This window comes from Vigna umbellata, chromosome 9 (assembly GCF_029865625.1).
Source record: "Vigna umbellata cultivar VRB3 chromosome 9, Vumbellata_1.0, whole genome shotgun sequence".
Classification (NCBI taxonomy): Eukaryota; Viridiplantae; Streptophyta; class Magnoliopsida; order Fabales; family Fabaceae; genus Vigna; species Vigna umbellata.
Window position 1 is genome coordinate 253,913 of NC_142173.1, and position 26,042 is coordinate 279,954.

The following is a 26,042-nucleotide window of genomic DNA, read 5'->3' on the forward strand; positions in this document are numbered from 1 at the left end:
TCAAGTTTTCTCAACAAGTGGATGATTCAGAGTCAAGTTTAGAATGATGTTTCAAGATTAGTAGTTCGCATGGAAGAAAGGTTTGACCATGGGTGAAGATGAAAGGTTTCAAGTGTTGAAGGAAGGAGTACATCAGAATGTCAATTTGGTAGGAACAAGGTAAGGTTAGAGAATTAAGAGCACGATGAGTGAAGAAAGGGAAAGAAAGGTCTCAAAACAGATAAAAAGGGGGTGTTTATAATATAAGATTTTGAAGTAGTTTTCAGGATAATTAGAGAGTTGAATTGATCGAAAGTTCAAGGATATGAAGTTGTAGATTAAGTTGAAGTCAGTCTTCATCAGGTAAGGTTTGTGGTGGGCTGAGTTTGATCAAGAGAGAAGTGAATGTTGGATGCCGGGTTATAGAAGGCAGTGAGTTTGTAAGTTCAGATAAGATCGGAGGTTTGGCATTGCGAGTTAAGGTACTTTGAAGTTCAGAGGATGAAAGGCAGGGTTTATATTTTGATGATTCTAGGTTGAGGAAGGAGATTCTTGAAGAAGAAGGTTTTAAGTTAATCTGACATTTCTGAGTACAAGAAGAAATTCTAAGCAATGTAGCGTTTGTAGAGTCGATTCGAGGGATCAAGTTTGAAATTGATATGAAGTGGTTACTTGGTAGGGAAGGAAAGTGAGGATGGTGCATCACGTGTAGTTGAGGGGTAGATGGGAGCAAGTGTTATGGGAAATACGAGAGGTCTAATAAACGCAAGTGAAGAAGAGATGATGTTGTTCTTTCATAAGTTGAGGTGTGATCATAAGGAGGAGTTTGATTGATTTCCAAATCGTTCTAGGGGTTATGGTTTTAACAAGAAGTGTTGAGTTTAAAGAGAACAAACGGTTATAAATCAGAAGTGGATTCAAGTTAAAAATGTGTAGACAAGGGATTGTAAAGTCAGAAAGAGTTTAACGAAGATAAGTGGTGGAATTCGCTATTATCCAATGTTAATGGTTCCTTATGGGATACTTCTTGTAAAGTGTAAGGTGTACAAGAGGTACGTGATGGATTTGGTAGAACATTGATAGTTTGGACTCAGTTCAAACATGGGAAGAACTACAAAGTTGAAGAATCTTAGAAGAGAAGTAGAGGGCAGGTTGGAACAATCTAGTATAAGTCTTAGCAATCAAGAGTAGGTTCAAGCATGTACGTTTTCGAGGAGTAGAAATAATGTTGAGAAAATGGAATGACAAGGTTATCGTGGAAGAGAAGATTTCTCACGGTTTTGCAAGATCATAGAAGTTTTGAAGAAGGTTCTTCAAGGGTGAGCATTTTTTGGTTACAGCAGTCATAAAGGAAGAGTTCTTTTCAGTAAACTAGTGAGTAAGGGAGTATGAGGATTAGAGTAGCGCAGCAGATAATGGTGGGCATGTTCTTATCAGTAATAGGTATGCGTGAAGAGCTCTCATAATCAAGTGTTGGTGGTTTTGTTGATGATGTCATTATTTGAGAATGAGTTGAGAATGTGTAGTGATCTTCAAAAGTTAGAAGTGAGTTCATGTCGGTAGGAAATATGTAAGAGTTAGAGAAGATAAAGTTAGCCTACGGTTTCAAGCTGCATCGTCAACCTTAAAGTGGGAAAGTATTAATGGACGATGAATATAGTAAGTGGGTCAGGGGATCAAGGAGATGAGTTGAGTTATGGTTTCGAGTTAAGGAGTTACTCTTGAGGTAAGAAAATGTTAACAGATGGTTTGAATAAAGAGGAGATTCAAGTTCTCGTTTCGATAAGGATTGAGTAAGAGTTCGTTGAAGACTATGAAGATGGAGATTTGAAGAGAAGTTGTAAAGAGATTCCATTAGCATAGTTGAAATACTATAACTAGTGGGTTTCTCAATATGGTTGAGAAAGCGCAGTTTGGAAATCCTAGTTTGAGATGCATCATCAGTTGGCTTGATACTAATCAAGTTAGTGATCTCAAGTCGAAGAGGTTATAGATCTAAGTATGAGTGCAGGCTAGTGAATCGAGAATTGCATATGGTTCAGGTTGACAAATTGAATGGGTGAAGGTGAAGTGTTCACTTTGTTTTGTTGTTTGAAAGGAGCAGAATTTTAATTTAGTAATGAGATAGTATAGTTGGAAACTATACTACTCAAGAGTGTAAATCAGTAAAGTAATGTGAAGTCATCAGAATAGGTATGGTTGAAGATGATCAAGAGCATAACAGTTGGTGGATTAATCAGAAGTTGTAGCAATAAAGTCAATGGTATGGTGGTTCTTAGAAGAAGCAAGAGGTGGCAAAAGAGTATCAGTTAAGGGTCGATTTGAAGTCAAGACTAGTAAAGGTTTTAGAATAGTTTTACGAGAATTGGCGAAGGATAGGTGAGGGGTTGGCAGTGTGGCTGACACAACACGGTTGGTTAGCCGAAGGAGAGAATTCTTAAAAGTTGAGGTCTTGGGGTTCAAATTTGTTTTGAGAATAATGGCTAAACCAATCTACACTATTGAACACTAGAGCATTTTAGCATAGAGGCAGAAACCATCAGTCTAGTCAAGGTTGTCTAGGATAGTACGACTGATGATTCTACTTGGGAGTTAGAGGGAGTCATGAGGGAGTCCTATCCTTCCCTGTCCTCTGGTAAGTCTAATTTTCGAAGTCAAAAATTTTTGATGTGTGGGAGAATGTGAGAAACTAAAAATTTGGGGGATTTAAAAGAGTGAATTAGTATATATTAGACTAATAAGAACCATATTTCTATTTTCAGCATAAAATATATTTTTAGACAAACCTGGTTCATTATCCTACTCCTACTATCTCTCTAAAATCTCAAGTTCTTCCAAGTTCTCTGCCTTCTCTCTCTACCATTTCTCCTCTCTAAGCCATTTGATTTTCGATTAGGTGGTGCTCAAGCATCCACGGTGCAGAGGACTCCGTTTTGACCGATCGATTTCTTCATTCCGACCGATAAGCAATTTTTCCCCTTTCCTCCGCTGTTTTGGAACCTAGAACATGTGATTCTACTGGTTGCATGTAACTAGAAACATACTTCTTCCTGTTTTTGTCAAACTCTATCTCTAAGAGTTGTTCTTAATCACTAAGTGGTGGTGTGTAGGGTGTTCTTTAGGTTTCTCACAACTCGAGGTACTGTTAGGGCATTCCAGTGAGCTGTGCTGTGACATCTACAAGGTAAGGGGAGCTAGAAATACATCTTTGCATTGTTTGTATGAGGCATATGTATGCTATATTCTGACTTGGTATGTTGTTTGGAGTGGTATTTCACTTGCTTGGGTATGACGCGTTATACGAACCTAACTGTATAATATGTGATGCTAGAATTAATGACTGTGTAGTTGTTTGCATGAAGTGGATATCTAAAATTTGGTATGTTTGATGGATGTATTCTGTTGAATGGGTGATCAAGTGGAAGGTAAGGTAAGTATGCACTGTTTTGAATAAATTGGTAGTGGTCTAGTTCATTTTGAGAGAAAGTGAGATAGTGATTTTGAGTATTTGGGGCCTAGAGTGTTTTAGACTGTAAGGGCATCCTTAACTAGTGCATTGTGACTTGTTTGAGTCACCAAAGTGGTCTAAATAAGTGCAAGGCATTAAAAAAAATTGGAATTGGGATCTTCAAGTTGTGGAAATTGATGTTGAGGAGTAAAAGTTGAGTAGTAATCCCTTTAGAATTACAATTAAAATATTTTCATCCAATTCATTATTGTATAGCATTATAATTAAAATATTTATCTCTTTGATCAAATATTGTTATAAAGGTAGTAACCAAAAACTAAAATATCAATCTATATAACTTAAAAAATAAATAAAATTATTTTTAGTATTTAAAAAATTAAATTATCAACATACAAAATTAGAAATAATAAATAAGTATATAAAAAATAGTAAAAAAACTAATAAAAATTATCATTCACGAGTTACAAATTAATTTATTTTTAACTCAACTTAAACTCATTTAACCACATTGAACTGGATTTAGTTAGATTCATATTTAAAATCTCAAATTTATGATAAACATCAAATTCACGATAAATCGGATTAGCTCGCAAATTGAATTCATTTAGATATGTTTATTTAAAAAACATGTAAAACTTTACTGTTAACATCTTACTTAAATAATATATGAATAATTTTTTTAATTGAGTAGGTGGATATCTTATATATAAATTTTACATAGGAAAATTTTCAAACCTCATTCACAATTCTTGAAATTATTGGGAAAAATAAACTGAATACTTGGAAATATTTCCTGGTAAGAATTAGAGAGAAATGTTTTGCGGAAATAACTTCGACTCGATGCTTCGTGTTTATTTTATTTTCTTTCGTGGTTATCTTACACGCAAAATGTGTATGACCCATGTTGTTACTTCGTACGTCTATTGTATAAAAATGAAATAAAATTATTGTTAAATGATTGGAGTTCAACAAAGTGATAATCAAATGTGTACTTATAAGTATTCTGCAACAATTCTTACTACCAACTTATGAAGTATTAAATGAAAAAAAAATACATTTCAGTTTTGAAAATTTAAAAACCACTCAATATTTTCTTTACATGATGAATAAGAAGATTTTGTATGAAAAATTAGAATTATTCGTATGAAATGCCAACTATACAGGTTTATGTTTAAATTTCCATCTTTGTGCAACCAAACCATAACTAACATTTCAGATTGCTGGAGGTCTAAGAAGAACCCATACAGAAGGGAATTCGAATGGAAGAAGCTCCAAATCAACCTTACCTGTCCTAACTACCATTACATCAATAGAGAATCTATAACAAATAATTATCATACCATACAAACAATGCAAACCAAATCTTGCTCTTTTTTCTGCTGTTCCAGGTAAATATCCTGCATATTTCATAACCAACCAACCAACAGAATATTATTATGAGAAAAATGTTACTTGTACAATTAAAAGATAGAAAAAAGAGAAAAGTTTGAGATATAATAAAAGATATGAAGGTATAGGAGACATTGGCCATAACGGTCCAAGTTACGGTTTATGGAAGGGTTGGTCTTAGCAGGTAACAACCAATATACGTTTTACAAAACCTGGTGTCAAATAAAAACAAATATACTACAAATTCATTTTATCTCTAAATATCCAACACAAACTCACATGAAATAATAGTCACATCTCTTACTCGGTTGAGGTTTTTTGTCGTCAATTTATTTCTTTGCGCATGAATAACCCATTTACAAATATGACTTTATTTTAAGATTGTGGTTTTAAAGTTTAAAATATGTAAAAATAAAATATCACCCTTTTTTATTTTCACCAATTTTTAAAAAAACCATTACGATGGGATGCTGGAAAGTTAATCGTAACGTCTTCGAATTGTGGCCGTCAAGGTAAGGTAAAATCGCAACTGCTCACAATACTATAGCAGTATCCAACAAAAACCAAACGCATAGGTTTAGTTTCTGTTTTATTTGTTTCCGTAAGCAGCACTAGCAAACGTCACAAATGACACTATCTTCTAAGACCTTTTTTTCTTCTGAAGGACGCAACTAAGATACCTTGGAGGTATCTTTCGTGGAAAAGCTTCGGACAGAGATGAATACGAAGAGTTACTAAGTGCAAGTGAAAGTACGCTCACCGTATAACTGGACTAAACCAAGAAGGATCAAATTCAAAGAACAATGCCTTCCCACAGAACATGCTGTTTCCACATTTTATCATCCGCTTCAAGTTCACCGTATAACTGGGACTGGACACTCACAATAAAATCAAATATATGTAATAACCAACACAAATCTATGCACTGAAGGAACCTTTCGTATTAAAGTTATGAACTAGAAAAATCATATTAACCTGAAAAATATATACCAAGGGCGAAAAAGCAGGTATTTGGGCCAGAACAAGAATGAAAAATTGACAATTGTCTAATTATACTAATCTAATAAAGTTAAAAATTAATAGTACCTGATATCTTAAAGGCTCACAAGAAAGTAGAACCCGTGCATGGAAGCATCCCTCTTATTAGTAGACAAATATATTCGACAGAGCAATGACAAGCCATCGAAGTCATAAGTTATTTCGCATAAGACAATTTGAAGCAATTTATAGTAAATATATTAAACAATTTTTCTCAAACACGCACAATCTGAATCTCTAGCGAGCACTCCCCACACGAATACGACAATGATCGACTTGTTGCTAATGAAAGCAACTGTAATTCTCGACTGCAATGTTGGTCACTTGCCTCTCAAAATCATAATCATAACCTCCCCATCGTGAGTGAATCCTACATGGAATTTCCGTTTCACGATTCAGCATGATTAACTGTTTATATTTAAGTTTTTATCCAGCACCCAACGACCATTGACAAACAGTGTGGGCGTATTGAAATAATAGAATTAATCACCTGTAATTGCATAATTCAACGTTTGCCACGATGTATGCCACCTGACCTCGCACCAGGATAGCGGCGAGCAAATTGAAACCTTAAATTGACCGAGTTGCGGTCAAGTTCGTCAAATTTGTAACCTGCAAAATTAACGTTCACTGTTTTACGCTGAACAACTAGCCGTGTTCTGTGCAGCGGATTATGGTGTCAACAGGAAGATGATATAAGACGCGTTTTGTATCTTAACTCGGCTTATGACAGACATAATAATCCTGAAATGCATCTAAATACGTTCAAACCCAATGTCCAACATAGGTGAATATGCTTTCCTCTCACTCGTTACCGAAGGGGTCAAACTTGGTACTTGAAAGGAAGGGTGAGTAAACTTTAAATAAGGCTCCATCATTAGACTATCTTCACCGTTGGCCATTCAATAAACTTAGAATATTGGTCGAATATTACCTACCTAGTTTAAGTATCTACGCGGCAGAACAAATAATAAATTGTGACATGCAACACACGATCTTACTGTACTGGTAGATGGAAGAGCAAATGAATGTGGAAGTCTACTACACCAAGAGAGCGTATTTTGTCAAACAGGCCCTTAGCTATCGATGTTCCATGCAACCAATGTTCTTTTAAGCAATCCACCCAACCCACATGAGTTCCTCAAAAGCAGGAGGCCTGCCTCCGTAACTTGGAAATGTCAAATTGCATGGCATTCACAATCTAGCCCCCACGATCTTTCAACCAGATATGCCAGCTTTATCAATGACCACGACAATGATGGAAAATAAGGAGTCCATAACATTCATTATCGTGACATTACTTTTACATGAATCAGTCTTTTACCTTTCGAAGCTTGAGTAAAGCTTTCATCTGAGTCAAACCATCTCCATCCCCGCATAAAAGTGTGGTAGATGAGAAATGCATTGCATAGGGTTAAATGCAATGCTGCTTGTTAGTGATGTCGAAAGACCATCAAGTAGTGCTCTAGGATTCCACACTCGCATCCAGTGTTAATGTCCTTCCTTACAATAAGATCCTTTGATCCAATACCACTGAGTATGTTTCAGGCAACACTCACGTTCTAAATCCATCACTACCTCGTCAGATTACTGGATTTATATTTTACCCAAAACCCAGCATATATTATGCAGAGCAGCCCACGGTCTTGAGGCACGGACAGGAGGAATTCAAATCATAAAGAAGTCAAATATACAGTTCCTTCTTGCCAACTCGATGAAATTGCCAGAAAATGGTTCTATAGCATTTTCTCTATATTAAAACTTAAGTGGATAAAGAAATGGAACAAAGGTTTTTCCAATACACACATGAGGATGACATTATACGAGTAGAAGAAATAGAGGGCTTACCCTGCAATGCTTCCATGGCAGTTGCTGCATGACCCGGACTCAAAAAATCGACAAAACAAAGTACCATTGGATCACCCCTTGGCTGCACAAAATAGAAGTAAAATGTCCATCAACGTATACAATTTTTTTTAAACTTTTTAATTAAACTTACTTGTCTTGACTCCTTGCTAACAAGCCTAACTTCTTTGTAGCCAACAAAAGGACGAAATATATCTGTACCTCGCAAGTTAAGGAGGAAGAATCTACAATGAAAAAGATTTGACTCCTCTAACGGGATATGTGTGAAGAAAGAAAGTGCGGTCCGACCTACCGTTGATATAAAGTGGGTTCCGTTTACAAAAACACTTATTTCAATCAACAGTAGATCTCTCACTCTTGACATCTCACTTGAAGAAGAATTAAATCCGAATGAAAGCATTGATCTAAGGGGAACCGAATGAAAGGATACGAGCTACTTCCCGTCTTGTGCAGTTAGAAGGCAAACCCTCAACAAACAGTGTACTGGTAGCATCAGGTGGAAGAGAATGGTCAGCCCTTCCACTACTAAACCCCAGGATTTTGTCTTTTACATCTGTTCCCCTGTCTACTCCCCCAATATTTGCAACATTTGAATCGTCAATAGTACGATTGGGAACTCGCCCTCCAATGGTTCTAGTGGACTGTCCGAACCATATGATGAAATCTGATGAAAAATGTACGATTTTTTTATCCTTAAACATATAGACATATTTCACACATCAGATGTACTTTGTGGTAATACGACATCGAACAAGATGTGCGAGACAGTAAAATAAATTATTCCATTTCGATCACATGCTCACTTTAACTGGATAGGATATTAGGACAAGGTAGAGTTCATGATTTTGTGTTCACTACACAATAGAACACGACAATTAATGTTATTATTACTCCAAACAATGTATCTAAGAAAATTAAAACTACCAATTTTTCCCCTATTCCTTTCACATCTCCCATTGGAAATTTGGAGCTGATACAGAAATTATTTGGGTTTTTTTACCATTAGTTTAAGCATAAAAAATCCACTCACCCAGCTCTCTATCATATCCATGAACAAACACATTTAAATACATTCTAGTTGCCTACAAATTCAATATATCAATCAGGGGAATAAAAGAACAAGAAATAGATAAATGGCCATTTAAGAACCGAAAAAAAGCTAATACCGCACTACGGAGGTAACTCTCATAAGATGCATCAAGGGACTCAGCATCTCTAACTACTCGTAGCCCTCCTCTATCATCATCATGGGGAAAGTAATTGGGCAAGTCATGAACACCAGAGACATCTTCAAAATTAAAAAATACTTTAAACTAATGAGAATACAAAGACAGGAACAAGGTAACAATGAATCATTCACATGATGATTGTGAAATACACAAGATTAAAATCAAATGACAGGGGAAAATATTTCTATCAAGATACAAGCCTAAGATTAAGACAACATGAATTTGAAATAGAATAGCTTCATTATTTAAATTATATATCGGAAAAAAGATAGATTCATCACAAAATTAGACAGACCCACTTAAAAGAGTACTATCACGGGCACAAAATTCGGACTTAGGTAAGCATATTGTGTCAAGTCTAGTAAATAAAATGAAAACTTCTTTCCAAAAGCTCTGGAAAAATTAGCAGGGGAGGATAATCACTTTTCTTGTCCTGAATCTATATCTAGTTTGAAACCCACAGTGAAAAATAGTTAGGCACTTGGACAAAACAGGAACAGAGAATTCTTCATCATTATTCAAGGAGATGTATCTAAAAAATTTAAGACCAAATTCGGTTCAGCATAAACACCCGCCAACAAGATGACGATGCTGCATATAATCATGAAGGTGACCTAATACAGAGTATCCAAACTAAAAGGAACAAACATAAACCCTCTCTATTTGGAACGAGGGAAAGAGTTCACGGTAAAAAGAAAAGGAAATTGAACAAACCAAATCAAACCAAGAAAAATAAAGCTATGTAACAGGAAAGGACAGAAAATGGAAGGGGGAAAGATCAATAAAAGGGAAAATTCAAAATTTTGACTTTAGATTTGGCGAAATACGTAAAGATGGCCTTTTGCGTTGAGATGAAAACCTAGCGAGAGAAAAAGATAAATATGAAAAACCCTGAATTGAAGGCATACCGTAGTCGGAACGAGAGCGCTTGCCGGCGATAGAGGAAGGGGCATGCCGCGATTCGGCGGCGTATCTCCAATATCCGTCGGACATGAGGATGGGAATTGATAGATTGATGAACCAAATTGAAATTAAAACTGAAACAGAAATTGAAATTGAAAAGTGAAAGAGGATGAGAATATGGGTTGAAGCTTCTTTTGATTATATCTCAGAAAAGCCAAACGACGCAGATTCAAAGTTCTGCTCAACCAATAATGAATTTCATTTTTTTTTTCAATCTACATCTTATAAGCAGCTACTTCAATACACTTTTCTTCTTTAGCATATTTTATCAGATCCTATTTATATTTTTCTTTCTAATCACTGTTTTACTATATGTCATATTATTCAATTTTTTATTGGATAAATAAGAAAACTTTGATTTAGTCTTTCAATATATATATATATATAATTCAATTTAATTTCTATATTTATTATTTATTTTTAAAATTATATTTTTAAATTAATTTTTTAAATGATTTTATGTACAGTGAACTTTATTTCTCAAAGTACTAGGTAATGTTGGGATTTTTTTTATCTGAATAAAAGAGTTTAATCATTTCTATTTGTAGTTTTTGAGTGAAATATCCATTAAGTAAAGTTTATCTCATTAAGCTTATAAGCTATCCTTAAATTAAAACTTTTTCAGAATTATCTTGCAAAAAATATGACATGGCAAACATTTTGAACTGAAAATTTATTTAGATTTACTTTCGACTTATGTAATGTTTAAGTAAAAAAATGTTAGAAAGTAATTATTTTTATGTTGGAAGTATTATCAGTTTTGTTATATGAATAATAATTCCTATGTCAAGTCAATCTCTCTATTCTATTATAATAAAAAAAAATGCCAATAATACTACAGAATCGATAATTTGTCTTAACGTAAAAAATATCTAACATTTAAATTTTCTCTTAAAAAGATTATAATAAATTAATTAAACAACAGTTCTATACCTCACTAAGGGCATCACAATATGGTTGGTTTATCTCGACTTTTTATGATTTATAATATGTCATTAATTTTAGTATTTGATAAAAAAAAATCGCTTCAATACTACTATGATTATGGTCAATGATTAATTTTAATTTGTATAACTTCAAAATGAAAAATAAAATAAAGAATTTCACTTGCATAAACCAATATTATATACGATTGAGTGAAACATATACCTAATTTATTACACGTAATTAGTAAGTTTCATCAAAGTCTCGATCTTTTTCTTTTTTTTGTAACATCATGTTTCACTTAAAAGAAAACACTTATTAGATAAGACTAAGGTAGTGGATAATATTATATTAAATGTTTGTGTGGTAAAAATATATATATTTATATGATTTGTTGTGTATAATTATAGCAAAGATAATTGTGATGATTTGTTTAATTTGGTGTGTTTGTTTTGAAATTTGTACATGGTGTGTTCAAATCTAAACCATTCCATATATATATATATATATATATATATATATATATATATATATATATATATATATAGGGCGGGTTTGCTAACGCGCGTACGTCTGTTTTTCAGTTGGTACATTTTAGCAATGTGTACCGGGTTTTAGATGGATTATAAGTTTTAAGGTTAAGGGTATTTTAATAATTTTCATTCTCAAAACTAAAAAAAAAAAAAAGAAACCCCCAAACCCTTACTCACCCCTCTCATTCCTCTCAACCCTTTCTCTTTCATCTTTCTCACTTCAATCTTTTCTCTGTCATTCCTACTTTACACATTGCTAAAATGTACCAACTGAAAAACAGGCGTACGCGCATTAGCAAACCCATATATATATATATATTGGTTTTGTTTTGGTGATATAAATTTAGGTGGTGCTTAATGATTGGTGATTGATTTTGTTTCGGTAACAAGCATTATAAACATGCTTCTTAACTTACTTTGTGAGAGTTTAATCTTTTTGCAATTACCTCGAATTTTGGGATGAAGGTATCCAAAGTGTGATTTTAGTATCATCACTATAGTTGATTTATCTTTGAATTATTAAATAATTGAAAATTAAAAGATAGAAATATTATATAAAAGGTTAAATTTAATTATTGAAGAAGTGATTGTCGTATGGTATATGTATTATATTAAAGCCAAGTACAAGAAAATACCAGATAGCGTTATTAGCATTTAATTTCATTCAAAATATTATATATTTATGAGTTGTAGTGATGATAATAAATTTGAATGTGAGATGAAAAAAAATTAAATAATCAAGAGAAATATATAAATGTATTTAAGTATTTTAATTAAAAGATAAAATGGTTTGTTATTTATATTTAAAGGATTTATTTTATATTAAAAGATATTTTGATATATTATTAAATATAATTGGATATTATGGTTAGATAATAATAATAATAAAATATATTATTTAGGGACTTATCAAAATTAATTAGAATAAAGATAATTTTTGTTTTTTTATTCGGAAAATATTGAACTTTTATAAAGGTTCAGAAAAATAAATTTAATATAGTTCGGTATGTCTCTTATTTATATTATATTAAAATAAAAACTCTAAACGTCAAGAAAAAGAGATAGAAATCCTACAATAGTCGTGAGAGTTGTTTCAAAGGAAAACATTATTTTCTATTAAGGGAGAAATAGGATTAAACTGTTAGGAGAACTTAGATGATTTAGAACTCTTTGTTGGAATAGAGGAAAGAGAAGCTAATCTTTATTTTTGTGGAGTGTCTTATGTTACATGTATAAATTGGTGACATGATTACATGTCGTTCTTGGCATTTATGAACTGTATGGTTTGATGTATGTCCATTACATTATTTAATATTTGTTGGTGCATTTATTATGGTCGGCGTTGTAACCTTTTTGGTTTTATTTTCTTCTTTTTGTATGGGCTTCAAATGGGTGTTTATCATGTTTGTTAATGTTTAACTATTGTGTGGTAATGGTGGGTTTGTGTTTTAAAGTTTATCGTGGGATAAACACTATCATTGGTGTTGTGTATGAGAATGAGTTTTGGACACGAAACTTTGTGCATGTGTTGTGTGTATTAAATGCACTTTTGGTTTTGGCCATATTTCTTTTATATGGATTTTGATGTTTTATACCATGCATCTTTTGAGTGGGAATAAAAGGTGGTTTTGAATGAGTACCAAGTTGTTAGGTGTGTATGTTAAGTTGTGTGTTGTGTTTTTTCGTGATGTGTTGTGGTGTTTCCCAAACTTGTAGTTTGATGTATGAGGTGATGTGATTAAATTTCGTTCATGATTATGTGGTAGGCCATGTTGTTGAGATGAATGACTTGTAATTGTGGATACTATGTCTTCTTATGTGTTGTAAAACCTGTATTGCAAAAGATCTTTCTTCCGTAGTTTGTGCATGCTGAAGAATCGGATGATGCAGTTTTTGTGGAGGATTAGATCAGATAGAGGTGGTGAGTATGTGTTATTTAATGACTATTGTGTTAAAGAAGGTATCATCCAGGAAGTAACCCCACCATATTGACCTGAGTCTAATGGAGTAGCTGAGAGAAAGAATAGAACTCTTAAGGAGATGATGAATGCTATGCTTATTAGTTCTAGTGCACCTGATAACCTTTGGGGAGAAGCCTTGCTTACTGTGTGTCTTTTACAAAATAGAATACCTCATAAGAAAACTGGTAAAACTCCGTATGAGCTGTGGAGAGGTTATCAACCTAACCTTAAATATTTAAGAGTGTGGGGGTGCCTAGCTAAGGTGATGTTACCCGATCCTAAGAAAAGGAAAATAGGCTCTAAAACCTCTGATTGTATGTTCTTAGGCTATGCTGAACATAGTGCTGCCTATAGGTTTCTAGTTCTTAAAAGTGATACACTTGAAAGAAATTATATAATGGAGACGAAAAATGCTGAGTTTTTTGAACATGTTTTTCCTTTAAAGGTTAGTGAGACGTCTCAACCTATAGAAAATAATAATAATAGTGATGCCTTGTGTGAGGAATTAAGAAGAAGTAAAAGACAAAGGAAGGAAACTTCATTTGGTAATGATTTCTATACCTATCTAGTTGATAATGATCCAAGTAACTTTGTAGAAGCCATTAGTGCTCCTGATGCAAAACAGTGGGATAAAGCCATTAAGACTGAAATTGAATCAATTCAGAAAAATAATACTTGGACCTTAGTAGATTTACCTAAAGGAGCAAAACTCATTGGTTGTAAGTGGATCTTTAAGAAAAAGTATCATCCTGATGGATCTATAGAGAAGTATAAGGCAAGATTAGTAGCAAAAGGTTTTACTCAAAACCCAACATAGATTACTTTGATACTTTTGCCCCTGTGACTAGGATTTCCTCTATTCGAGTTCTGTTAGCCTTAGCAGCAATCCATAAGCTAGTGATACACCAGATGGATGTTTAAAACTGCCTTTCTAAATGGTGATTTAGAAGAGGAAATTTATATGACTCAACCTGAAGGGTGTGTTGTACCTGGTCAAGAGAATAAGGTATGTAAACTTTTAAAATCTTTGTATGGATTGAAACAAGCACCAAAACAGTGGCATGAAAAACTAGATAATGTACTGTTATGTGATGGTTTTTCACCTAATGATGCTGATAAATGTGTGTACTCTAAATTTGAAAATGGTGATTGTGTCATTATATGTTTGTATGTGGATGACATGTTAATTTTTGGTACATGCAATGAGATTGTTACTAGAACTAAATTATTTCTAGGATCGAACTTTGAAATGAAAGACATGGGTGAAGCCAATGTAATTTTAGGTGTTAAAATCATAAGGAAGGGAGATAGTATATTACTATCCCAAGAACAATACATTGAGAAACTTCTTAAGAAGTTTGGGTTTTATGATTTCAAACCCGTGAGTACCCCTTATGATGCTAACTCTAAATTAATGAAAAATAGAGGAGAATCATTATCTCAGCCTCAGTATGCCCAGATAATTGGGAGCTTACTGCACTTGATGAGCTTTTCTAGACCCGATATTGCTTATGTAGTAGGTAGACTAAGTAGGTACACTCAATGTCCAAATCAGGAACATTGGGATGCACTTTCCAGGCTTATGAGATACTTAAGAGGTTCAATGGATTATGCCATTGAATATAGTGGATTTCCCGCTGTACTAGAAGGGTATAGTGATGCTAATTGGATCTTTGATTCAGATGAGACAAAATCCACTAGTGGTTATGTATTCACACTTGGGGGTGGTGCGATTACATGGAGATCTTCCAGACAAACTATTATTGCAAGATCAACAATGGAATCTGAGTTTGTCGCTCTTGAGATGACTAGAAGTGAGGCTGAGTGGTTGAAAAACTTCTTAGCAAACATTCCACTAGGAATGAAACCAACCCCATCGGTGTCAATACACTGTGATTGCCAATCAGCAATAGCTATAGCTAAAAACAAAAATTACAATGGAAAGAATAGACATATCCAATTGACACACAATTTGGTGAGGCAGCTGCTAAAGAGTGGAACTATTTCCATTGACTATGTGAAGTCAGAACGAAATCTAGTAGATCCTCTGACAAAACCCTTGGGAAGAAATATGATATTAGAAACATCGAGGGGAATGTAACTTAAGCCACTTGCAAACAAACAAGTGATGGTAACCCAACCTTTGTGATTGGAGATCCCATGAATAAGGTTCATATGGGTAAAAACAAGTCACTTGTTAGTTCTGATAGCACTAATTTGATTTTAAATCAAATATGTCCATTCCTATGGTGTGTGTGAAAGTGCTAGAGACTGCATTATTGAGAGGTTAAACTTTGTAATTAATCAAAGCTTTTAATGATCTTCATATCCCTTATGGGTGGTGTATGAATTGCAGCATACACTTGATGAAATCACCTATATGAGTGTCAAGTAGGGCCGCTTGCATGAGATCTTGACATGATCTCTAGAGCACTCATGAATACCGGGCAAGCGCATGGTCTAGTAAGCACAACACAGCGATATCAGCAAGGATTGTGGGGGTGTAATGTGATTGATAAACCTCTAACACACTCAAGTGTCTTTGGTTCATATAGCTTGCTATACCAACTACACTGTGTGTTAAGTTTCTTGATCTAGGACTGGTTCATATAACTTGCTATACCAGCTCTGATGCATTACATCTTATAAAACCCAGGATTTTTCTTCTTTTCTTTCTTTCAATCATTGTTTCTTATCTTTTGCAATATGTGGGGGATTGTTGTAAAACCTGTATTGCAAAAGATCTTTCTTCTGTATTTTGTGCGTGCTGAAGAATCGGATGATGCCGTTTTTGTGGAGTGGTTTTGACCACGTGCTCTGTAGCCTCCTTAGGTATTGAGCTTCCAGTGTCTTCCGCAAGCTAGGGGCTGCCAACGTTTATTTTGCAACGTTTTAATTAATTAAAATATTATTTTTCTAAAAGATATTTTGGATTTTTGGATCATGGGCTTGATCCATGAACTTTATAAATAGGGAGCTCCTCCTCCATTCCAAGACACACAAAATTTCATTCTTTCTTATTCTTCTCTTTTCTGAGTTTCATTCTTTAGCTCTTTTTCTTTTCTAAAATTATTCTGGGTTATTCTTATACTCTGTTTAGAGTTCCTTGATAGTTCTGAGATCCTCAGAAATTTCTGAGAAGTTCCTGTTGTATCCTGGGGGACTTGCGCAATACACCGCGGATAAGTCCTTAAGGACAGTGATCTACACGCCTCAGGAAGTATTTTGTTCGTGATCTTTATTCCTTTATTGTCAGCTTTTACAACATTATGTACGATAGAGGGCTTGAACAAGTCCTATTTTGGGAAATAGGTTCTGCTCTGGTGAGTAGGAAAATCCTACTTTGGTGAGTAGACCCTCTTTTGACAAATAGAAAATTCTTATTTTGGTAAATATGCCCTACTTTGGTGAGCGGAAAAGTTTTACTTTGGTGAGTAGGTCCTGTTTTGGTAAAACGAAAAGTCCTATTTTGGTAAATAGGTTATGTTTTGGTAAGTAAGAAAGTCTTGTTTTGGTAAGGTAAGTAGGAAAATCCTGCTCTGGTGATTAGACAATGTTTTAGTAAACAGGAAAGTCTTATTTTTGTAAATAGGTCATGCTTTGGTGAGCAGAAAAGTTTTGCTTTGGTAAGCAGACCCTATTTTGGTAAACAGGTCAAGTGTACTGAAATACGAAAAACGACATAAGTATAGAAGATGACATAGGTTTATGGTGATTGATGGTGTTGGCATGGTTAGGTTGAGTTGAATTGTGGTTTGGATTAAGATGTTTTGTATAATTTGTCTTTGAAGTGTTTGTGTAGTAAATATGTAGTAGTGATTTGATAATTGAAATATTATGATATATTCTTGTTTGATGGTCATTTTATTGGTTTACCCTTTTTTGTGTGTTTGTGTGATGATCATATAACTCGTGTTGTTATACAAGGGTAACACAAATGTTCCAGTAGATAAGTAAAACAACAAAATTAACAAGTATTTAGGAAACTTTCGGGTTTATTAAACAATTTTGTTTATTTAATAATGTAATTATTTTCGTGATTATTTTGAAAGGTTTAAGTTTTGATTATGATTTAATTTAATTAAGATTAAATGAATAACATATTCTTTTTAATTTAATTTAAAAAAGTTTTAAATTTTTAGTTTTATAAGTTATTTGTGACATCTTAAATTGGAGTTTTACACTAAGAAAAAAAATATAGTGCAATATATCATTAGTTAAAAATATTCTTAAACTAATAAATAAATTTTGTTTATATTATTTAACAAATAGTTTTAAAATATCTTAAATTATACAAAAAATTATTAATTTAAATTGAAAATTATATTTAGATAAACAATAGAAGTTGGTAAAAATAGTCTTTCGCTAGTTTGGGATGATAAAAATATTTGTATATGAGAATATCTACCAGATAAAATATGTGATGAATAGTTGATACTTGCGGATATTTAATACTTACTAGCAGCCGATAGTTTAATAGTTGTTTATGAATGCATCGAATACAACATCATACTATCCATATTTATAAGTATATGTTACTTAAAAAAATAAAATTAAAATTTAATTTATCTTTTATTAAATTAAATTTAATTAAATATTTAATTTTTAATTTATATTTAATTTAATTTATATTATATTTTATATTTTTTATAATTTTATTTAGTTTTTATTTTAAAAATTTTTAAAATATATTTTTAAAATATTAAAAGGCGAAATTTAAAATATTTGTGGATATTTTTTAAGATTATAAAATGAAAAACAATTAAAATTATTTGTTAAATAAGATAATGAATAAGTCCCGACCTAATATGTTTCCATCCTCCCACTAGTAAATAGAGTAAAACCAACCATGATTTGGTATTTTATTGAGAAAGAAGATAAAGAAACAAATTTACAGTAACTAAAATTAAAGTTTTTTCTTTATAGTTATTAAACATATATTAATTTAATAAAATAATATTATTACGTGTATTGTTTACACGTTATATAAAGAAGACTTTTGGAGTATACGTCCAATACAAACTAAGTATTTATAGATGGGAAAATGATACTTTAACAACACTATTTGACAACATTTTGACACGGACCACGTGTCACAACGTGATTGGTCCACATGGAAAACAAAATTAAAAAATTAGAATGACGTGGAAACAGAATTGGGGCAGTGTTTGAATTGGAGGGATTCATTTTCTCATTTCAAAATTACAATATTTCATCACATCCAAATTTAGTGGGGACTTCAGTGCAAACATTTAAAACATTGATCATGATGATCTTCAAATTTCATTAACAATAAATGTAACCACTACTTTTCTTTGAACATTTTTAACAACAAATATGCACATTCAATCATCATCAATACATATTGAAAAAGTTGTAAACCAATCATCAATAACATTACAAAAATCTCTATTGAACAACATCTACACAATGCCTAAATCTTGCAACACTTTAGCCCTTCGCACATTGTTCACATCCAAAATTCAATCACAAACATGATTTTTCTCCCTAACCTGTTGTAGTTCCTCCTGCAAAGACAAAAATGCACAACATATCAACAAAATGCACCATTTCTATCAAAGCTCCAGAACATGAAAATTTTTACAACTTACAATTGTGTAACTGGGCATTGTGTTGCCTTCGTATTTCTCGATGCCATCCCACAACTCCATAATTTTCAAAACAATTACTCCACAATCAAATTTGCAACAAACAAAGTCCAACAACAAAATAATATTATTTAACATATCAGTTGGTCTCCCAATTCTTCAAAGACAGAGACATTTTTATCCTCAACTTCATCATGTGAAGATTTACTAGTTTCAAGCAAATCATCATTGATTAAGCTTTCAAGCAATTTTATCTTTATGTTAGAATGCACCCAGAAAGGAAGAAAAGATGACATGTGTGAAGCAAGAAACCTAATATCAGAGAGCCTAATCTCAAGTCAATTTGATGTCAACCATGACCTTTGTTCAGTGTTTTATTCGTAACTATCTTTATAGAACTCCGAATGAGTTGATTCTTGTTTTATTGGATTCTAGACTCAAAGATCTTTCTTTAAACACCAGACTCGTAAGTTTTAGAAAACATAGTCAACTGCAGTATAAATTTTAAGATAGACATTTTAATTATGTTTTTCAGTATTTTCAGCTATGACCTTTACTCACTATTTTACTCATTACTTTTTTCATAGAATTCCAAATGAGATGATTCTTGTTTTGTTGGAATCTAGACTCAGATCTTTCTTTGGAAACCAAACTCGTAACTTTTATACAATAGAGTCAACTGCAGTACAAATTTTAAAATCGACATTTTAATTACGTTTTTCAGTATTTTCAGCTATGACCTTTACTCACTATTTTACTCATTACTCTCTTCACAGAATTCCAAATGAGATGATTTTTGGTTTGTTGGAATCTAGATTCAAAGATCTTTCTTGTCTCGTAATTTTTAGATCACAGAGTTAGCTAACAGGGACATTTTAAGATCAGCATTTTAATCACGTTTTTCTGTATTTTAAGCTATGACCTTTGTTTATTGATTTGCTTATAACTCTCTCCACATAACCCCAAATGAGTTAATTCTTTTTGGGTTGGACAGTAGACTCAAAGATCACTCTAATGACTATAAAGTCATAAATTTTGAATCAGTGAGCTAATTATGGTTAATTTTTCAAATTTGCCTAAGTGTGCACAAAATTTCTAGACTCAAGGAAATTTTAAATATGAATTGTGCCTTTATTTTGGCTTTAGACACTTATTAAATTGAAATAAGGAGCTGGACAGTAGCTTGAGAAAATTTTCACTGAAAGTATGGTCAAACACCATAAGCAAAGTTGTATTAACTAGACCAATAATACCATGACCCATATGACAAAACATTTCTAAAGTTATGCAATATCAAATGGTGTAGGACCCTATGCTTATCATTCACTCATGGTCTTATGGCATTTAGAAAATATTTGAATCTCAAACTTATCATTTATCAGGAAGGAATTAGAATTCCACCAATTTCAAAATATCATCCAAGAGTTTAGAGAAAACATATAGCACAAATTTGCATACAAGCCTTCTATTCTTTCCAAACTCAGACTTAGAAGGTATTTATTCAGTCAATCATCTAGTTCACTCTTACAAACCAAAAAAAATCATACTTTCCTCACAAAAACCACATCAAGCACTATATATATGTTATAAACAACTTCATGCCACACTAAACCATATCACCAAAAACACCCAAATAACACAACAATCCATAAATGCCCAAACAATTTTAAACAAACTAAACCAACCAAACACAAAAAAATGAATTACCCAAAACAACGGAGGCAACCTTCACAAAGCACCTCTAATGTCGGTATCCAAGTACGTTGTTTCCAAAACGCCTAAAGTTTGGTGCCTACAAGTTGCCTTCAACGGCGATAGTTCGACCAACACCAACGCTTCTCCGTGGCTGGGAGGAAGGAATATCGGTGGGTGGGTAGACGTCTATGACGACACTCCGTCGGACAACGAATGCGACGCTCCAGGGAAGAGGCACGAAAATGGAACGGTGGGTGGGTAGAGACGTGAACAGCGACACTCCGGCGGTAATGGGTGGGTGGGTGGAAGGGAACTCCTTCTCTCGCAGGTTTGGTGGGTGGGAGGAAGCGGCACTCTCTCTAGGGTTTCAGTTCTCTCTCTAAGCTTTGCTTCAGATTAATTTTGAAATGAGAAAATGACCCTCCAATCTGACATAATGATGTTGTTAAAGTATTTTTTCCTTATAGATGAGTTATTTTTACAGTTAAACAGAAAAAGAAAATGAATAAATTGCATTTACGAGTGTAAGTTTATCCCCTGAACTATTATTAAAATAATTAAAACACTGATGCATAATATATATATATATATATATATATATATATATATATATATATATATATATATATAGGGGTTTGCTAACGCGCGTACACCTGTTTTTCAGTTGGTACATTTTAGCAATGTGTACCAGGTTTTAGTAGACAAAAATACCCTTATATATCATGAATTCTAAGTTTTAAGGTTAAGGGTATTTGAATAATTTCATTCTCAAAACTAAAAAAAAAACAAGAAACCCCTAAACCCTTACTTACCTCCCTCATTCCTCTCAACCTTTTATCTTTCATCTCTCTCACTGTAACATTTTCTTTGTCACCCTACTGTATTCCCAAGTGAAAAAATAAAAAACATTCGTCATTAAACAATTTGCCTTTGTAAAGAGTTAAGTCATTGACATATTCGTCTTTGGCATATTCGCCTTGAGGGAAAAGTTCATTCAAGATCTCTTTAATTTCATCATATTCACTAACCTCTCTAATTTCATCATATTCACTAACCTCTCTAATTTCATCATTTGCATCATCTCTAAAAAAAACCCTCTAGGTTACCAGTTATTCATATGTCATTATGCTTGTGAAAATTAGATAAGACAAAAATTATAAAATGAAAACTCATTATAAAATCATTTATTTAAGAAATTGTTTAACCACGAGTGTTTCTGATTTTTTCCAAGCCAATTACCAATTTCTTTGGATGTCATTATGCTTGTGAGAATTAGATAAAATTAGATAAGACAAAAATTATAAAATGAAAACTCATAAAATCATTTTTTTGTAAGAAATTGTTTAACAAGGAGTGTTTCTGATTTTTTCCAAACCAATTAATTACCAATTCTTTCATATGTCATTATGTTTGTGAAAATTAGATAAAATTAGATAAAATTAGATAAGACAAAAATTATAAAATGAAAACTCATTATAAAATTATTTTTTGTTAGAAATTGTTTAACAACGAGTGTTTCTGATTTTTTTTTTTCAGAGAGAGATGAAAGAGAAAGGGTTGAAAGGAATCAAAGAGGTGAGTACGAGTTTTGGTTTTTTTTTAGTTTTGAGAATGAAAATTATTAAAATACCCTTAACCTTAAAACATGCATGATATATAAGGTATTTTTGTCTACTAAAACCTGGTACACATTGCTAAAATGTACCAACTGAAAAAGAGGCGTACGCGTGTTAGCAAACCCCGTATATATATATATATATATATATATATATATATATATATATATATATATATATATATATATATATATATATATATATATAAATTAATTATTGAAACACCATTTGAACTCCTTTTTAATGCCGCTAGGATTATTTCAAAAAAGAAGTTTACCTTCGTATTCCGTTTGTCGCTTAATGTTCTCCATATTAATTAACTATAAGTTACTGTACTTTTTATAATTTTAAAAAAATATTATGCTAATATTGTTAATTTGATTAACATTTCATATATTTAATTAAAACTTATGGACAAATGTATATTTATTTAGTTTTTATTTATACTTTATGTTTAGTTAAAATTATATGTTTAATTAAAATTATATTTAATCATTTTGTTATTGTACTCATCTAATTTTTGCTTCAGGTATTAATTTTTTCTCTCTCTTAATTGTGAGGATTAAAAAGAAAAATTAAGAGTATATTTTTTTTTAATAAATGATACTCAAACATTTTATTATTAGAGGAAGTTAAATATAAATATAAATGTATTAAAATAAGTTTGTATCTATCTTTCTACAATTGTTTTCTCTAGAATTTCTCTGTGCTTTCTCTAATATTCTGATCTTATCTTTTATTTTTTTTAAATCCAAGCATATCTTAGTGCTTTTGGTGTAAGAGGTAACACATTTGACATATCAGATTTGCAAATAAAATAAGTTCAGTTTTTGTTTTATTCTTGAATCAAGTTTTGATCTGGTTGCATGTAGTATTTATAGGCTTGCATGTGATACAAAGTAATTTTTGTGAATTCTTGCCTTGTTGTTGTGATAATAAAGATGTATTCAAATCATTAATTTGAAATTTCTTTGTGGTTTTGAAGTATCTCATGAGGTATAAAGCTTAGGAGCAATTATGAGACAAGAGCTTCGTAACGGATTAGGGAAGCTAGTAATAATTTTACACTATACTATATATGTTTTTTTTTATTGTGAATGGATTTGAAAATGAATATTGAAGTTTGAGTAATTAACTTATAATGATACCTTGTCACACTAATTTTGTATTAATCCAGAGTTATAAAAATACATAGAAGTACCATTACAAATAATTACACAATATAAGTTAGTCATTGTCATTGGTTTATTAATATGGTGTCAAACACTAAGAGCATGGCGTTGGACGCCAATTTCGGGATTTAAGTCAGTGAGCTCTAAGGACCAGAACACTATCTTGGCATCGCTGGATGCTTACTTGGTAGTGAGCTCAAGGATGTAGAGCACTAGGTGCTCACTTGACATTGAGCCCTGGATGTATGAGCGTTGGACTTCCTTTTATACCGCCCAATGTTGCTTTGTTTTTTAATGATATGTGGTTATTTATTTATTTTCTTGTGATTGTGTGTACAAAATTTAGCAAATGTATTGTGAATTGAGATGAAAATGAATGAAATGAGAATGTAGTGATTCCTAGTACAATGTGTTGTATTTTGTATAATGTATTAACGAAAGTTATTGAAATGAGATAATTATGGCTCTACTAGTAATTGGATTCATATAGATGAAAATAACTAATACTGAGAGTCGAGAGATGTTCATATATATACTTGCAGTTTTGGCAAGAGCTTAAACTCGTGAAATACATAATTTACCTTCCTTTATAATTCGATAAAAGGCCCGAATATGATATAACTTTAGCTCTTATGATAAAAGAATCTTCAAGTAGTACAAATTTGAGGATAAATTCTCTTTAAGAAGGAGAGTATGATAGAGGACTATCTCTTGAAATATATATGAGAAGAATTTGAGGAAGAACATTTGCAATTCAAAGGATCTATGACAAGGTCCAATATCAAAACATGTATCATTGGATCTTATAATGTTCAAGGAGGGAATTTTAATAACATGAAGATCATAAGCACAATTGAAGAATAATTTAGGAAATTAAATGATTTGCAAATTTATTTTAATTTATAGAATGTTTAATTTGTTAGATGAACAAGCTTCCCTAAGCAAAAAGTCTTCATCTATAATTTTCATTTTTTGTTATTTATATGTGATTTGGGCTTTGGGCTTTATTTTAGGGTTTCTAGGTTTTGTTAAACTTATGTGCCTATATATAGAGGTACCAAAAGCTATTGCAGACACTTTTGAGTCATAATATATGCATTTGCATTTTTTAGAGAGGATTATCTTGGTTCTTGGATTAGAACTTTGATTCTTATTAAAGATTAACATCTTTGTGACGAATCTTTACTTAACTTATCAATCTGCTAGCTTGTGGTATCCCCATCTTTGTCTTATTTTGAATTCTTCTCTGATTTATTTTTATTATGCCTCTTGAGGATTCAAATATAGAAAAGATCATACTCTTTCCTGGACATGATCATATCATCTAAAAGGAACACATACCTATGGGATACTATTGCCAAAAGGAGAAACTAAAAAAGAGGTACAAATTACCTTTTATTCAGATGTAGATTAATGTGGAGACAAATGGGATAGGAAAAGTACAATTGGGTATATTTTCTTCCTTGAAAGGTCACTAATTTCTTGGAGCTCAATAAAGGAATCATAGTGGCTTTATTATCTTGTGAGGTAGAGTATATAGTTGCTTGTGAAGCCACTTGTCAAGCAGTTTGGTTGATTTCATTGATGAAAGGGCTGAAGATTGTTTTAGCTGGAAAGGTGAGACTGTTTGTTGACAACAAGTCAATCATTGACCTAGCTAAGCATCCTACTTCTCATGGGAGAAGCAAACATATTGAAACTAGGTTTCACTACATCAAAGAACAAGTGAGTAATGGAAGGTTGGAGGTTGTACACTGTAGATCCAAAGACCAACTCGCAGATATACTAACCAAAGCATTAAAAGAAGAACACTTTCTAACCCTTAGAAAGCAAATCGGTGTTGTAAAAGCAAAAAATTTTGGAGATCAAGCAAAAGAATTTTTAAAACCCTAGATCAAAAAGGGTTTTCATCAGAGAGAGGAGTTTCATCAGTGAAAGGGGATTTCATGTTCTTCCTAGGGTTTTGATTTATGGAGGCATGTTAGTGTTGTTAAATCAAAACATAATCAGTTGTAACTTTCATATAAATGTAAACATTCATAGTGAGAACAATTTAATCAGAGATGTTTTGCATTTTACCTGAGTTACTTTGCTTTCTCTATTCTTCCTTTGCTCTTTGTCTTCTTTTTCTTCTCTCTACTCTTCATTTCTCAGCTCTCTTCTCTTGAAACCTTAAAATTCCTTGTGAGTGTGTGATAAGCTTACCTTGATGTCTTACTTGTGGTTGGTTGTTCACATGCTATTAGTGTACCATAAATGTGAGCAGAAGATAGTGCATGAAGAGATATTGTTCGACACTAGAAGTTAGAGGTGAAAAGGATGCAAAGTTGTTTAATGGTTTGGAGTTGAGAATTTCATATGCATATGCATATGCAGCATGAAAACATATTATCTTTCTTTATTAGGATATTTTAAATTTTCGTTGTTTTGAAAAACTATATATACCTTTATAGAAAATTGTATATTTTTTTTTATATATGCTAATGAAATGTTAAATATGCTTTATATCTTTTATATTATGATGGTGATGTGATTGAACAAATTATATACTAATAAGTTAATTATGTTTTTAGTCCTTAAATTTAAGTAAAAATTGAAA

General features: G+C 32.2%; 1 pseudogene across 1 annotated transcript; it reads right to left on the reverse strand.

The window, feature by feature from the left end:
- Nucleotides 1-5,865: 5,865 nt before the first annotated feature.
- Nucleotides 5,866-10,140, reverse strand: LOC124846536 (RNA-binding protein 1-like; annotated as a pseudogene). Its single transcript, XR_015782322.1, has 7 exons — nt 9,879-10,140; nt 8,908-9,029; nt 8,172-8,405; nt 7,875-7,936; nt 7,724-7,805; nt 6,366-6,487; nt 5,866-6,245 (listed from the first exon to the last, which is right to left on the reverse strand). The product of XR_015782322.1 is annotated as an RNA-binding protein 1-like (transcript).
- Nucleotides 10,141-26,042: the final 15,902 nt, after the last annotated feature.